The following is a 14,822-nucleotide window of genomic DNA, read 5'->3' on the forward strand; positions in this document are numbered from 1 at the left end:
TAATTACCTTTAACATTTTTGAGGTGCTAGGGGTGCTTGAAAATTCACCAAACTTTCCACATGCATCAGAAGTGGCGTAACTTGATATCTGATATGGGTCTTGGAATGCCCTTGGCATGGTGTGCTGGACAATCTACATATCAATATTTAGTCGTAGTCATAGTGACACCTACTGACAATAGGAAATCAGCGTATGTGACATCATCACATTATATGAAATTTACATGGTGTGGTCTATACATGATATATAGCAACATGAAAATTAGTATAATTAGTGGCTGTTCTCTAGCGCCACATAGTGGACACAGGAAGTTGTAGTTAACTCCTACATACAATGCCCAATATTCATGAAAATGTATACCCTTGTCAGCTGCCCCCTGGTAAATTTATTGCTGTATTGATATTTCACTTATATAGTATTGCCTACATGCAACAGGAAGTGAGGCCTAAATGACTCATATTTCATCAAATGTATAAACAGTTTCTAATAAGTCATCTCCAGCTCCACACACTGCACACAGGAAATAATATTTTACCCATTTACACAGTGTCCCAAAATCCTGACAATTCAGAACCATGTCAACAGACCTTTTGACAATGAGGGATCCCCTGTCGCTCATGTTAATATTTTATGTGACTGTTTATCAAGAATTATGGTGTCATGCTGATTGAGGATTATGTGTTATGAAATATTACATATACATACATAAAATAAATAATACATAAATAAATAAATATTACATACATATACATTACCCTCAAGAGTCTGACAGGAGGTGTAATGTTTAGTTTTTGTGTATTTGTCATATTTGTTTGTTGTTGAGTAAATCAAACAATGAGAATCTCTGTGTAGAAGATAGAAGCAGAAAATGCTGTGTAGCAATTTCTCAGGCTAAAGTAGCCTAAAATGTTGCACTGCTGTGGCCTGGGAGGAACAGAATTTCTTTTTTTTGTCTATGCAAATACACAACAAAATGACTGATGAACTAAATCTTGATCTTTATCTTGAATCTTGAATCTTGAATATTTTTGTATTTTGCAGAAAATCTCTGTTAAATGTGTAGCACCAGATTGAACCTGTGTGACACCATTCTGTGTTGAGTCATTCAGGCCTCACTTCATGTGTGTGTGCACGTGTGTGCAGCCCTTATTTTCTCTGACTTGTTTAATCTCCTCTCGACACACAGAAATCATTATACAGGTGTTTTCAAAGGCTGAGTGGTACGCAAGTAAACTGATCCTTATGTGAATAATCAGCCTCTTTCCTCAATCGTTGATTACACTGACAAAGCTTCCACTCAGCAGTAGTTAAAAAAAGTTAATATTTACATTTACATTAATTTGACAGATGCATTATTCCAAAGCAACATGCAAGTAAGTTACAATCCAAGTCACAGTAGATCAAGGAGAAGCCTTCAACAATAAATGTTCAATATGACAGAGAGAGAGAGAAAGTGAGAGAGAGGATGAACTAATTGCAGAAAACTGACTTTTAGAGATCTAACCCTTGGAATATCACTTCAGTTTCTTCATGATCTGAAGTACAATGAACATTTTCAAACCCATCAACCAATACTGAAAGACTTAATCATCAGACCACATTATATTGTCATGAGTAAACTACTTCAAACGGCCATGTGCATGTGTGCGCGCGCGTGTGTGTGTGTGTGTGTGTGTGTGAGAGAGAGAGGGAGAGAGAGAAAGAAAGCAGTCAAACAACTTGGTTACTCCAAATAATTACTACCCCCCCCCCCCCCCCCCCCCCCCCCCCAGCAGTGTAATAGGTTCCACATGGCATTAGAGTTTGCCATCCAATCAGCTGCCCAAGCAGAATAAGCCCAAATTTAGAAGTAATATGAAACACTTTTTCATTCACTGAAGAAAATAAACCTCCCCACACTCCTCCTTCTTTTCTCCCTCTCTCTCTCTTCACTCTTTCTTCCCTTCTTCTCTTTTTTCCTTTTTCCCTTCCCCTTTCTGACCTCTCCTCTTTCTCTGCACCCTCCAACTCCCAACTCACCCCCCTCCTTCCTCTTTTTCTTTTTCTCCCTCTCGTTTCTCATTCCCTCCACTTCTCTGTTTATCTCTCTCGGCCCCTCCATCTTTCCCAGACAGACTCTACGGGTCACTAGTTGAGGCCTCTTGGGTCCTCTGACATCAGCCAATCAGTCATGTCTTGAGGGGGCATTCCCTGGTGTAAGGCCCGCCCCAAAGTGACCATACAAGGTAACAGAGGAATGCATGGCTTGGCAGGCCATCTGCTTCATAAGGAAGACACACAGAGACCAGAGGATGTCTCACACTGATGAGCAGATTTAAACTTACTGTGGAAATACTGCAGCTGTGAGAATGTTTAGAGAACTTTAGAAGGATTCCAAACCTGCTCCTCATCTGATCACCAGCAACATGATTGCGAAGGCAGTAGTCACCAGCCAGTGGAGACCTCGTCTGTCCAGCAGTGAGTCTGCAGATGAAAGCTCCCAACAGCACTTCAGCTGACCTGCAGCAGACGACTCAATAAGGTATGATCACAGAGGCATACTATAGTTATAAATATGTGTATATATAAATGTGTTTTTCTATAATCCTGGCAGCCATTGGTTTTATTGCTCATTTTATTTCAGTATGAAAGTTGCTTGATTATGACATGAAAATCATGTCCTAATTCTTTTTTGTTGTTAGAGTTAGGTTTTAGTTAGGTTTTCATTGTGTTAACACAGCTGATGCAAATTAATTAGAAAACTCTTCACAGTATTACAACAACAAGATAGGAGCAACTTTTAAAACAGACTTGATGTTCATTAAAGGCCTTCAGACTGTGTGATTTTGGATTTTGGCAGACTGAAGTTGACAGTAATGAGAGAAACCTAGGGAAATTTTTGGTAGTGGTCCTAGATCTCACTGTGAGACACGTCCATTGACTGCTGATTTAGAGCTTTGGAGACCAAAGACAGCCTCCGTTGAAATTTTCACAATATCACTGCTGCTACAATCCATCACTAGAAACAACCAATCAGAGCACAGCATGAAATGATGCAGAATACACTGGCCAAAACAACATTGTAAGTTACCACATACACTGAACACATAGGTACTTCACTGGTCTATATTCATATAACTTTGCAGTTAATTTAAGAAACACCACCAGTGCTATGGCCAAATGGTTTTTTTGCTGCATGATGCGAGTAGATGACCTATCTCTGCCAGCACTTTTTTTTTGCATAGATAACACTCATGACAATATAATGTGGTCTGATGATTAACACCATATGATTCAGCAGGTTTTGATTGCACATTCTGACATCATGAGACTGATATCATACAGTCTGAGATTGAGACCAAGTCTTTATTAGACCCTTTTTTCCTTTAAATGGTTTTCTGGAGGTGGTTTTGTATAATGTATAGAGTATAAAGCCCTGTTTTTGGGCTATACAATAAAACTGACTTGACTTGACACACTGATAACAGTGTGACATGACATGTACATGTAAGATTGCTGTTATTACACACTGTTTAGGGGCATTGAGACGGAGGACCTAACTCAATTCTAGTTACATCCGAATCTAAAACATTATATTACGTTTTGATAAATGCATATAGGAGCATTTATGCAAAGTATATGGGACTGTGACCATACCTGTATTAACACCATACCGGTGTTTAAGGTGTGTTACTGAGTCAAAAAATCTGCTCAGGGTTGACAGAAAATATTAAAGGACAATAGCAACACCTTTTCTCTTGTCTTTGTCTTGTCCCTGTTGAAACACAACTCTGGAGTGGAAGTAGGATTTATTTTGCCTACACAATAATAGCATGCATTCATATATTCACTGTCACTCATTCATCCATTTACAGGGCCAACACACAGATACACAAAGTTATTTAGCAGTGGTTCCCAACCTGTGGGTCAGGTGAGGATTCACGGTAGATCTACAGTTCTACTACACAAAATTTGATCATTTGTTTTTAAAATTTGTTCTAAGCTTTGCGTTTTTGACTTATGAATTACTGTAAATTTTATCTCTAAATATATTTTTTTAAACAGCGAGTAGAAAAATCACTCTTTGGTTGAACTGATAACAACAGTACACATATGCACCCAAGTCAAAAAAAAGGTTGGCCACAGATTTAGAGTGTCCAAATCATACTTGGAGGGCGTGGGAACATGTAAAAAAAACAAACAAACAAACAAAAAAAAACATATCATACATAGGCTACTCTATAACTCATGTATGTTCCCCCAGAACACTGCCTGTGTGTATGCACATTCAGAGACAGATGAAGGAAGGAGGAGAATCAAGAGGTGAGGAAGAAACAGACCAGGTAAGAGCACCACATATACAAAAACACACACACACACACACACACACACACACACACACAAGGAGCTGTGCATGCAAGTTCAAGCTGATTTTACATCTGGAGATAATAAAGTAAGGCCTTTGACATCTTGTATGTGTGTGATTTTCATATAGCCCATATTGTTCATCTATAGTCCCCTGTCCTAATTTGATGTTGTGCTGCAGTCTTACATTTTCTTGTTCTTGCACAATGCACAAGAAGTCAGTTTTTCTTCTGACTTCTCGTGGAAACATACAGATGGGTGACAAATTAAAGGAAAAACCAACATGAAGTGTCTTAGTAAGGAGTCAGGCCACCACGAGCCTCCAGAACAGCCTCAGAGCTCTTTTCCAAGTCTGTGGAACTCTATTGGAGAGATGAACAACATTCCTCCACAAGATATTCCCTCATTTATTTAAACAACCTTTATTTCATCAGGTCATTTCATTGAGATCAAAATCTCCTTTGCAATCACAGACATCATTAAATAGATTTGAAGATGAAAGTTTATATTATATCATTTGGTCTCATGGAGATGGTGGTGGAGAGCATTGTCTTACACGTTGGTCCAAAAGCTTCTATAGGTGTTCAGCTGGGTTGAGATCTGGTGACTGTAGAGGCCTGAGCATTTTATTCACATCATTTTCATACTCACCAAACCATTGTGTGAACCCTGGTGCATGAAAACATCTGCATTTGATATGTCTCTCCACTCTTCCATTCAGGTTTTTCCTTTAATTGTCCCCTGTATATGAGTGTTCTGTAAAATCATGGTTTTAAACCAGCTTTGATGGTCTTGAGTATCCAGTGTCTTAAGAAATCTTGAGATCTCTACTAGTGTTTAAAGTTAGCTTCTTTGGGTTTGGATTTGCTTGGCTGTTTGAACTGACAGACCGGGAAGTGAATCCGACAAGCTTTAGGACATTGATGCTAATGTAAATGTAAATCTCACATTGAGGTCCCCATTCCTAAAGTCCAGCTCATAAGTATGTGTTGAAATCCTCCAGCAGCCAGGAGATGCTGTCCTGTTTAGGACTGGGATGGACATGAGAAAGTGTATGAAGGGAGGAGAGGAGGAAATGCTGTATTTATTTACTGAGCAGTCAAAAGTCTTAAGGGCATTGGGTTAGCAGGATTTTCACATAACCCTCCTCACACACACACTCACACACACCCTCACATCAATCCCCTTCTGGGACCAAGAAACCATCATTCCCAGGGTCAATTTTACATGGGAGGAGGGGAGGAGGGGGGAGGAAGAGGAGGAGAGGCAGATGGAAGGCGAGAGAAGAATGCAGGAAAAGAGAGAAAGTGATGGAGAGAGATGAACCCCTCCGAGGCCGACAGGGTCATAGCTCCAATGCCATGTATAGAAACACACACATACAGAATAATTAGTTGATTTGTACAGCATCTGGTTGCAACAAACTACAAACTGCTTCACATCACATTAAAGCAAGTCTGTTACTGTATTTGCATCACCAATAATTTAATTTACAATTAATTTTTATTTTTTAATACCTCTGGTACATGTCAACTGCGTAGTTGTTGTTGCTTAGATACCAGCTGAAAACTTAAACTGCTCTTAGTGTACACACTTCTTCAGTTCAACTGCTTTTAGCACATGACACTTGATACTGACATTTCAACATCTTTCATTCTCTACAAGTCAACTGACACTTCAGCTGATTTTCACTTTTCAATTGACTGTTCAACCAATTTAAACTGATGTGTCGCTCACAACTGCTGGCCTTCCTTACATTACATGTATTTACAGTGCACATACATCAACTACACTACAATGCTTAAACCTCATGTGAAAATTCAATTGCTTTCATCATTTACAGTTCATATTACATTTCAGCTGCTTTCATCTCTTCAACTTCAAAGGACTGTGCAAAGGCTTTCAGTGATTACATGTCAACTGACATTTCAATTGCTTTCATCTCTTGCTCTTCAGGTAATAGTTCACCAGCTTTAAGCTCTTACTTTGCATCTGTCAATTTAACCTCCTACAGGGCTTAAACTTTGCAACTCCTCAACTAAACCCTCATCTCCTTTCAATGCTTACACTTCAACTGACACCATTTCAGTGCTTCAACTCAAATTGTAACTCCCATTTGCAAAGATATAACATTGTAAAAATGTTTGTTTATAATGTTAACAGTATTTGTACTTGTGATGTTCAGTTAAAATGATCTTTAATGTAGTATTTTCTAGTTATTTCTTATAATTCAAGTTCTATGAAAATAGGTGAAGCCTCCATTAATTTCACTACTGTGTGAAAATCAAATTACAGAGTTAATGCTTTTTTGAATTATAGATAATACATCCCAGTGAACACCTGCTTTTACAGGTTTTATGTTGTTAGTCACATAATGAAAATTAACTACCTTACTGACCTCAGTGATTTGTCAGCTGATGTGATCATGCCACAAGAGCAAAATCTGGAAGAGCATAATAGGACCAGTATGTCCAGTCCTTTTTCCTGCTGACACTGATGATATTGAAAAGCTTACTCAAATCTTTGATTCCCTCTGGACTGGGTTTCTGCACTGCAAATATCTCCATCTTATCGAGTCATTTCTCTCTACAATTAAGCCCTAAAAAACTTGTTTTTAAAGAATTTTCTACAACTGAGTAAAAGGCTGCAGTTTTGAAAAGAATTCAGAAAATACTCAAAACAAGTTCATTTATATTGGAAACAGGCTGATATTATCGTACTTCACTAGCAGATTTTTACATTTATATGGAGAAAGTAAGATTGTAAGGATTCAATTACAGTGCAGACAAAAATTACTTTGTCTGCACAAAGGTTTTTGTTTTGGTTTTTGTATAAGTAACTGGGTTGGCATGTCAGCAGTCTTCTGTCATCATCATTTGGTAAAAGTAATTATGTAGCAAATGTATGATAAATGTATTGCACTTCAGTGAATGTCTGGAGTTTTCTGTTGTAAGCAACAGCAGGTATAGCACCCTATAGACAAAGGCTAGATTCAAGATTCAAAGATTTATGTGTCACATTTCCCAATATGCTGGGGTGACATACTCCACAAAAGGTGATAAATGGTTAGCATGACATAATAATATTAATAATAATAAGAATGGAGTCTGCTACATCTCAGCCTCTAGGATGCTGCTTAGTATTGAAGTCTCAGAAGTCTTAAGTCTTGAAGTGCTGTGCCACAGCAGCAGCACACCCAACCATAGCAGCACAGATGATAATTATTTGTTTTCTTTCTAGTTCCCTTAATAATGTTGTGACTCTTCTTCAGTAAGATTCCCCAATCTCCAGGTTGGGACCACTGAACCTAGGCCAATTACAACACTTGTAGGTTCCTTTAGAAACCAGCCAGACCCATTGTTTCACCCCAAGCCCCTGGGTTCCAACCAAAAACCCTCCTTAAGTTCCTTACAGCACCCTAAATTCTTTTCAACACCCCTTAAGCCCTTCAGCAGCCACTATGTTCTTCACTTCGCCATCAGTACGTTCCTGCTTTAGCTGCTCTGATCTGGGTCCAATGTTTGACTTGTGCTCATTTCAGCATTGCCATTTTTGGAAATTGATTTTAAGATCCAGAGTTAAAGTGACTTTCAGTGAGACTGATGTGTGTGCTTTTTTCTTTTTGTGAACTATACTCTGACATTGTTTAGTTCTTAAATCACTGTAGTGATTAACTTTCTTGGTGATTCTTCGCATGTGATGTTGTCCTGAATATTTTCTGTGTAAGAATTTGTAAACATTGATTTCACATTATGCCGGGATCACTCAGCTGTTTGTTTGTGTGTGTGAGAGTGTGTGTGTGTGTGATGGTCAGACGGAGTAAAATGGAGGGAGGGCTTCCTGTGTGTGATTTACAGAGCCATGGGGGAAAGAGAAAGACAACCATATTAGGAAATGTTTGGCTCAACAGGAGAGATGGCTCTGACTGTTATCACAGCCTGTCACATCCCCGCAAGCACACACACACATTCCCACTCAGGGCTGGTAGACTGTCTGCACTGTCACGTGTCCTTCCATTACAGATAGTTCATATTTTGCTTTAAATCAACTCTATTGGCATGACATGAAATGCAAAGTGTTGAAATGTTTGGGCTTTTAATTAGTTATTTAAAACTCTATATAGGATTATGGAATAAATTTACATATGGAAAAAAATTAAATTTAGTTAACTCAGTTATGTTTGTGTTGGCCTTTAGATTGAATATATAACTAATCAATTTTAGCATGAGTTAATAAATTGTAATTGAGGTCAAATGCATGCCTGTACACAATGTAAAATATTATTTTTAAACTTTATATATGTGTGTATTTTGTGTCATACTGAGGCACTTGGGCAGTCTCCCTAGCATCATGCCTTTTCCTTTCTGTGATGTAGATTCTGTCTGTATACAGTTTTTTCGTGAACTCATCCTCTGTGATTGACCTGGAAGGTGACCAGGAAAAAAAGTGCATATCTACATCACGACTCATTTAGTGTTTAACAAGAGAATGGATAGGCAGAATTCAGTTAAGTTCAGCTATCACCCTACACACCTGACCCCTGATAGAGTTTAAAGGATCAGTTCACCAAAATCACAGATATGTTCTCACTTTTGACTTTTGACAAGTCAAAAGTTGCTGTCTCACTTTTGACTTGAGACAGCAACACAACAATTCATGGTGTCATTTTTAACTGGAAGGGGTGCATAGGTGTGATGTGTGTTTGAGTGATGGGGTGGGTATGAAGCTTGCTGTGTAAAACAATGCACTATGATATGGCACCATGGCTTAGAAATGTTCGGGCCTAACCTTTGTGGCTTCCCATCCACAACAGGGACACACAATCAGACTGCTGTAGGGCCTGTCTGCACTCTGTACACACATGTTGTACAACTGACACTGTCAGTTGTACAACATGTGTATTCTTCATAAATTAGAAATTCATACATTTATATTAAAGATCTTCACAGTAGGGTGGGACTGGATAATGTAGTAATCCAATGAGAGTCAGATGATTTCAAGTTTAATGTCAAACATTTTTGCACATTAGATGCAATATATGTTTGAAATGTTCTCCATACTGAAACTGAATGACATTATTCTGCAGATTTTGATGACATTCAAATGATATGAAATCATTCATACGTCAGTGCCAGTTTTACCCATGTATTATATACATTAGCATATTCTTTTTTTTAACTAAAAAATAATTAAATATGTTCTGAAAATACCTTCACAGAAACCCTCCTTACAACAGCAAAGAATGGACATGTGAAAATAGTTATATTTATGTTTTACCTGAAAGGTAATTTTATATTCTGTAATAGTGCTGTACATGTTTAGCATTCCACTAAGCTACACTTCCCTTTCAGCAGAAAGTAAGTTTCTTTGAAAGTTTCCCAGCAGCTCTACAGGCTTGTCTTGATCAAGTGTAGAGTGTATGGACTGATTTCTCTGAATATTTCTGTAATGATGAGGCTGTAGAGTTCCAGTTCAGTCTCTTTTTGTAATAGTAGTATTTGTAGTTGTAGTTTAATGTATGCAAAGGTTGTAAAGCCAAACAACATAAAGTTTTCATTTACTAGTCCTCACTTTACAACTTATTTTTGTTATCCAATTCAAACCCCAGCCAAACAAAACATCTTTGGATTTAAAAAAAATAATACCTATAGAAGTTTAATCTAAAACAGCTGGCTAGAATGTATACTAAAAAATTACACAAAAAAATGTATCTGAATCAAGGCTGATGAGGATGATGATGTGATGAGGACAAAATGAGGGATGTTGCCTGTGGTGTGAAACTTGGGAACAGGGTGCAGGCTTGAAGCTTGATGTCATTTAATACAGACACACACATACCGGCTGGGAGAGGGCAGACGTGCTTGTTGCTTTAGTTTACACAGGGATAACACCTCCTGAGGAAAAACCTCAAGACATGCCCTACTGTTAGACTGTGGCTTTCTGTGTGTGTGTGTGTGTGTGTGTGTGTGTGTGAGTGTGTGTGTGTGTGTGTGTGTGTCTCAGAGTGTGTGTATAAGAGAAAGATAGAGAGCAGGTCTTTCTTCTTAATATGGACTTCTTGAGCCTGGAGTATAGGGAGAAGGGCAGCGTGAGATAAAAGCCCCCTCTCCCTCTGCTGCCTTTTAAGTGAGTCTCTCCCCACTATGACTAGAAAAGGGAATGTATGTAGCCAGCTGGAAAGAGGAGGGGGTGGAGGGTGAGGGGAGGGATGACAAACTATCAGTGGGAGTGATCGCAGACTGGAAGAGGGAATGTTTATCCAAAGCAGCAATCCCATTTTCCATGATCCCAAAAATAAAAGGCCAGCTCAGGCCTTATATGGGCACACTGGGAGTTTTGAGCTGAGCAGAATCAGAGCATTCCTGGAAAACACCCGGCTTCTCTCTGTCTTTATATGTCTCCTCTCTTCTTGATGTATTAGGTGTGTATCAGTGATAGAGAAGGAAATTGTTTGAGTGACAGTGCTTGTGCTCAGAGGACATTAAAAGGTCATGAGAACATTGTAATTATTTTAATTTATTTTAAGAATGTGTATAAAATATGTGCTTTGTTTGTTAAGGTGTTGCTGTTGAGATGAGATAATGGAGATCAAAGATGGAAATCCAACAGTCTTCACTACAATGCTACAAGATGGGTAAGGCCTCAAGAATGACACACAGTGTCTTTTTTTGTTGGTTTCAGAAAAAAAATTTTTTTTAGGAGTTTAATCAACATCTGTACTTTTTATATGATTCTAAAAAAGTTCCCATAGAGGCTTTTTATCTTCCAGACCAGCACTTCATCTACTGAAATCACAGGAAGCTATTTCCACACAGTCTTTAAAGACTGCATAATATAATTCCAGATGGTATTACTGCAGATTAAACAATAACATACTCATACCATTCAGAAAGCCCTTGTGAAACTGTAGCATTCATTAAGTTTTCTCGCTCATTTATCCTGGTTTTTCCTTTAAATGTCTTTTGTCTGTATGTCTGCAATTAAAATTGAAATTGGATTTTTAATATTTTTGATATTTGCTAGTATGTGGTACATCTGTCTCCTAATAGCCATGTTAGTATTTAAAGGATTCTGTAAAACAAACTGCTCATTCACTCCAGACTCTAAAGACTACAACTGTCTCACCAAGGTATCTGTCTCTGAGATTTCTGCCTCCACCACAGAATCTGTGCTGCTCACAGCACTGAAAATGTCATTTGAAAAACTCAACAGCATGCCTTTTGAAAAACATTCTTTTGGTTACCCTGAATAAATCTGTAAACCATTTCCATTGAGACTATTTTCTACTGTAGAAATAATTCCTATTCAGGGTTCTTTTAATTTGTGACCCATCTGTATGTCTTTTTGTAAACTGTGTGAACTGACCCTTTAAGGTCTGTCTTAATTTACAGTAGACAACTCTACAACTTCTGGGTTTAAGTTAGAGAAAACTACATGGTTAAAGGAAACCATGAGGTACAAAATGGGATGTGAACCCTAGCCACCTACGTCAACATCAAATGTACCACCTCAACCTACCTATATCACACTTCTTCATGCGTTGACCCTGATTATCAAAAATAATCAGTAACTCCAGCTGTCAGTTAAACATAGTGAAGTATAAAGATTTCCATGTGAAATAGAGTGGAGGAAAAGTAGAAAGTCTCCTAACATGGAAATACGCATGTAAAGCAGCAGACATACTAAACTGTACTTGAGTGTGTATGTGCAGCGTCAGATGTCTGCCATTACAATGTCTCTCAAAGTATGTGTGCTGTGTTTCAGATGTCAGAGACGAGCAGCAGAAAGGTGAATATCACTCACTCACTCACTCTCTCACACACACACACACACACACACACACACACACACACACACACACACACACACACACACACACACACACACACACACACATTTTCACCTTTTTTGTTTTACACTGCTGTTTCTGACTTGTTAGTAGAAAGACATGTTTCAAAAAGCCCTCAAAACATTCAAAATCATTCTAATTAGACACTAAATTGTATCTTATCTGTAAATTAAGACATTGTTGTATCATGACAGGTCTTTTCTACCACGTGAGGCTGATAATGTGTTTGAATCTGTTGGGCCACATGGCTTAGTGTGGTTTTGTGAGATTAAAAATCAATAATATTTCTTGGTCAGCTACAAAGTATGAAGTACATGTTGCTTAGTCAGAACAGAATAGTACCAGTCTGTGAGGAGATGTCTGTGAGGACAGACACTAACACAACAACTCGTGTTAGTCAGATAACATTGAGATAAAAACATTGACAACAGACAACACGTAATCATCTTTTTATGGTAGTCTGTGAAGTTAGATTACTTTTTTATTGTGTATATATTGTTTTTTAATGGTTGTTAGTGTAAGAAATGTGTATATTGTGTAAATACAGTAAGATCTGCAGCTCTCTACAGATCTACAGTGTATTCTACAAGAATGACTCAGAAATGCAGCAGGGAAGATTTCAGTGAGCTTTATTTCTGACAGTTTATCTTGTTTTTTGGTTGAATATGGATGGATTTCAGTATGGTTATGATTTGGCAGATTGCTGTCCGTATAAATACATGTTAGTTTTTTAATAAACATAAACATAAACTGAAGAGTGTTGAAGTGAGGATGTAACCGTGTAAAATGTGCTGCAGATCCACAGATCTGCACACAAGAACAGAGTTGTTTGTGTTTGAGTGAGAAAAGTATCACGAAATTTGAAGGCTGTAGTCACTGAATGCTTTTTGGGTGAAAACAATGCAAATGTGTATGGTATGATCCAAAATTGTAGCTATTGTGTCAAATGTGTGAGGAGTTTTGAAGATGTGGACTCAGTATTGAACTGTGCAGGTAACCAATCACAAGAAACTGTAACATGGCATCTTAAATGACTGACTGTGCTTTGTTTACTGCTTCCCCTTGTTTTTCTCCAATTGACCTCCTGGTCCATCCCTGTGGCCCATGGTGCAGTGCTGCATCTCTGGTCAGTTGGTAGTCTGAGATGAAGCACTGTAGCTCGGGACGGAGGACCGAAATATCAGCCTCTACACATCCACAGCAGGACAACAAGATCCACCAGCAGGTCTCCAGGGCTCTGGTTTGCTTCAACAGGGAGAATGATATGAATGAGTCATGGGACAGTGGACTCAGCTGACTCACAGGATCACATGGCACTTTGTAGATCACTGTCAGGCAGGATTTTAGATTAGAATGGACTGTTTCACAAAGCTCACTAATGTTTCCATCAGCAGGAAAGTTGTTTCTGTCAAAATAAATCATATTTAGAGGACAGAAAAAATGTATGTTGTAGAATTCATCACACAATAAGGAACAGAGAGATACATGTGAAAAATTTACACATTTCCTTGATAGTGTTAAAATATTTTGTTTAAATGTATTATAAATTACCTTTAAAGAATGCTTACTGTCTCATTCATTTCTATTAAGAAATACTATCACGTTCAACTTTTAAGACCAACCATTAAGATTTTCAGATAAATGAGATTTATAACAACCAATATATCATACACCAGATTACACAATTTAGGTGTTTAGACATACCATCATCAGGTCAAAGAAAGAAAGAATCAGTTTTGTGACAGTTTCAAAGCTTCAAATGTCTATAAATGGGGAGTATGGAAACCAGAGCTAGACTTCTCCATGTGAGGAATGGGATCTATCAGTGTTGATGTGATGATTGATGATGATGAATGGATTACATCATTCTCACTGACCTCTTTTTTCTCCTCTCTCCTGGGGTCCAGTTTTCCCAGGAATCCCTTGACCAATCAGAAAGGGGGATTCCTGGAAATACTGTTCTTGGGGGCGGGGCTTACCAACAACTCCATGAGTGTTCTAATGATGGGTGATATGCGTTGTAAGCAACATCTATAGTGTAATATCGTGTTTTTACTGACTGGTTTTACTGATCAGACACCAGAGAAACACAAGTCATTATCGTTTCAGTCAAGAACAGAGTTTGAAGTCACATGTCATGTTCCTGTTTATGAGATGAGACTTGTTACTGGAGAGTTTGATCCAATCTGGGTGGGAAAGTAACTGACTTCCCCTCCCTCCTTCCTCACTGCTGTGGGGCTGCAATGTCAAGATTCTGTGTAAAACATATTCTTCAGTGTTGAATAAACATTCAAAACAGAAATATATGTAAATATTGTCATTTTTATGGATAATGCAGTTTGAGATTAGAGCAGGGTAGAAAACCTGATAAATTGTTTGAAAATATGTTTTTGGCCTCAAGTCAGGTGTAATAAAAAAATAAATAAATCAGACAACAGTGACAGAACTGAATTTTATTGAACTGTACAGACTAAATGTGCTTTTAACATCAGGCCACAACAAAATTATGACATATGATGTCAAATGTTAGTTAAGAGTGCTAAAAAATCTAATAAAAGAATATATTACATAAAGAATAAAAATAATACTAATAAATGATGTATATGATGAAGACAGGGTTTGTGCAAC

The 14,822-nt window shown here is 38.0% G+C and overlaps 1 long non-coding RNA gene across 1 annotated transcript; it reads left to right on the forward strand.

The window, feature by feature from the left end:
- The first annotated feature begins 2,260 nt into the window (after positions 1–2,260).
- Positions 2,261–14,496, forward strand: LOC137188869 (uncharacterized). Its single transcript, XR_010929541.1, has 5 exons — positions 2,261–2,522; positions 4,245–4,323; positions 10,905–10,979; positions 12,110–12,133; positions 13,308–14,496. It is a non-coding gene; the product is annotated as an uncharacterized lncRNA (long non-coding RNA).
- Positions 14,497–14,822: the final 326 nt, after the last annotated feature.

Source organism: Thunnus thynnus, chromosome 9 (assembly GCF_963924715.1).
Source record: "Thunnus thynnus chromosome 9, fThuThy2.1, whole genome shotgun sequence".
NCBI lineage: Eukaryota > Metazoa > Chordata > Actinopteri > Scombriformes > Scombridae > Thunnus > Thunnus thynnus.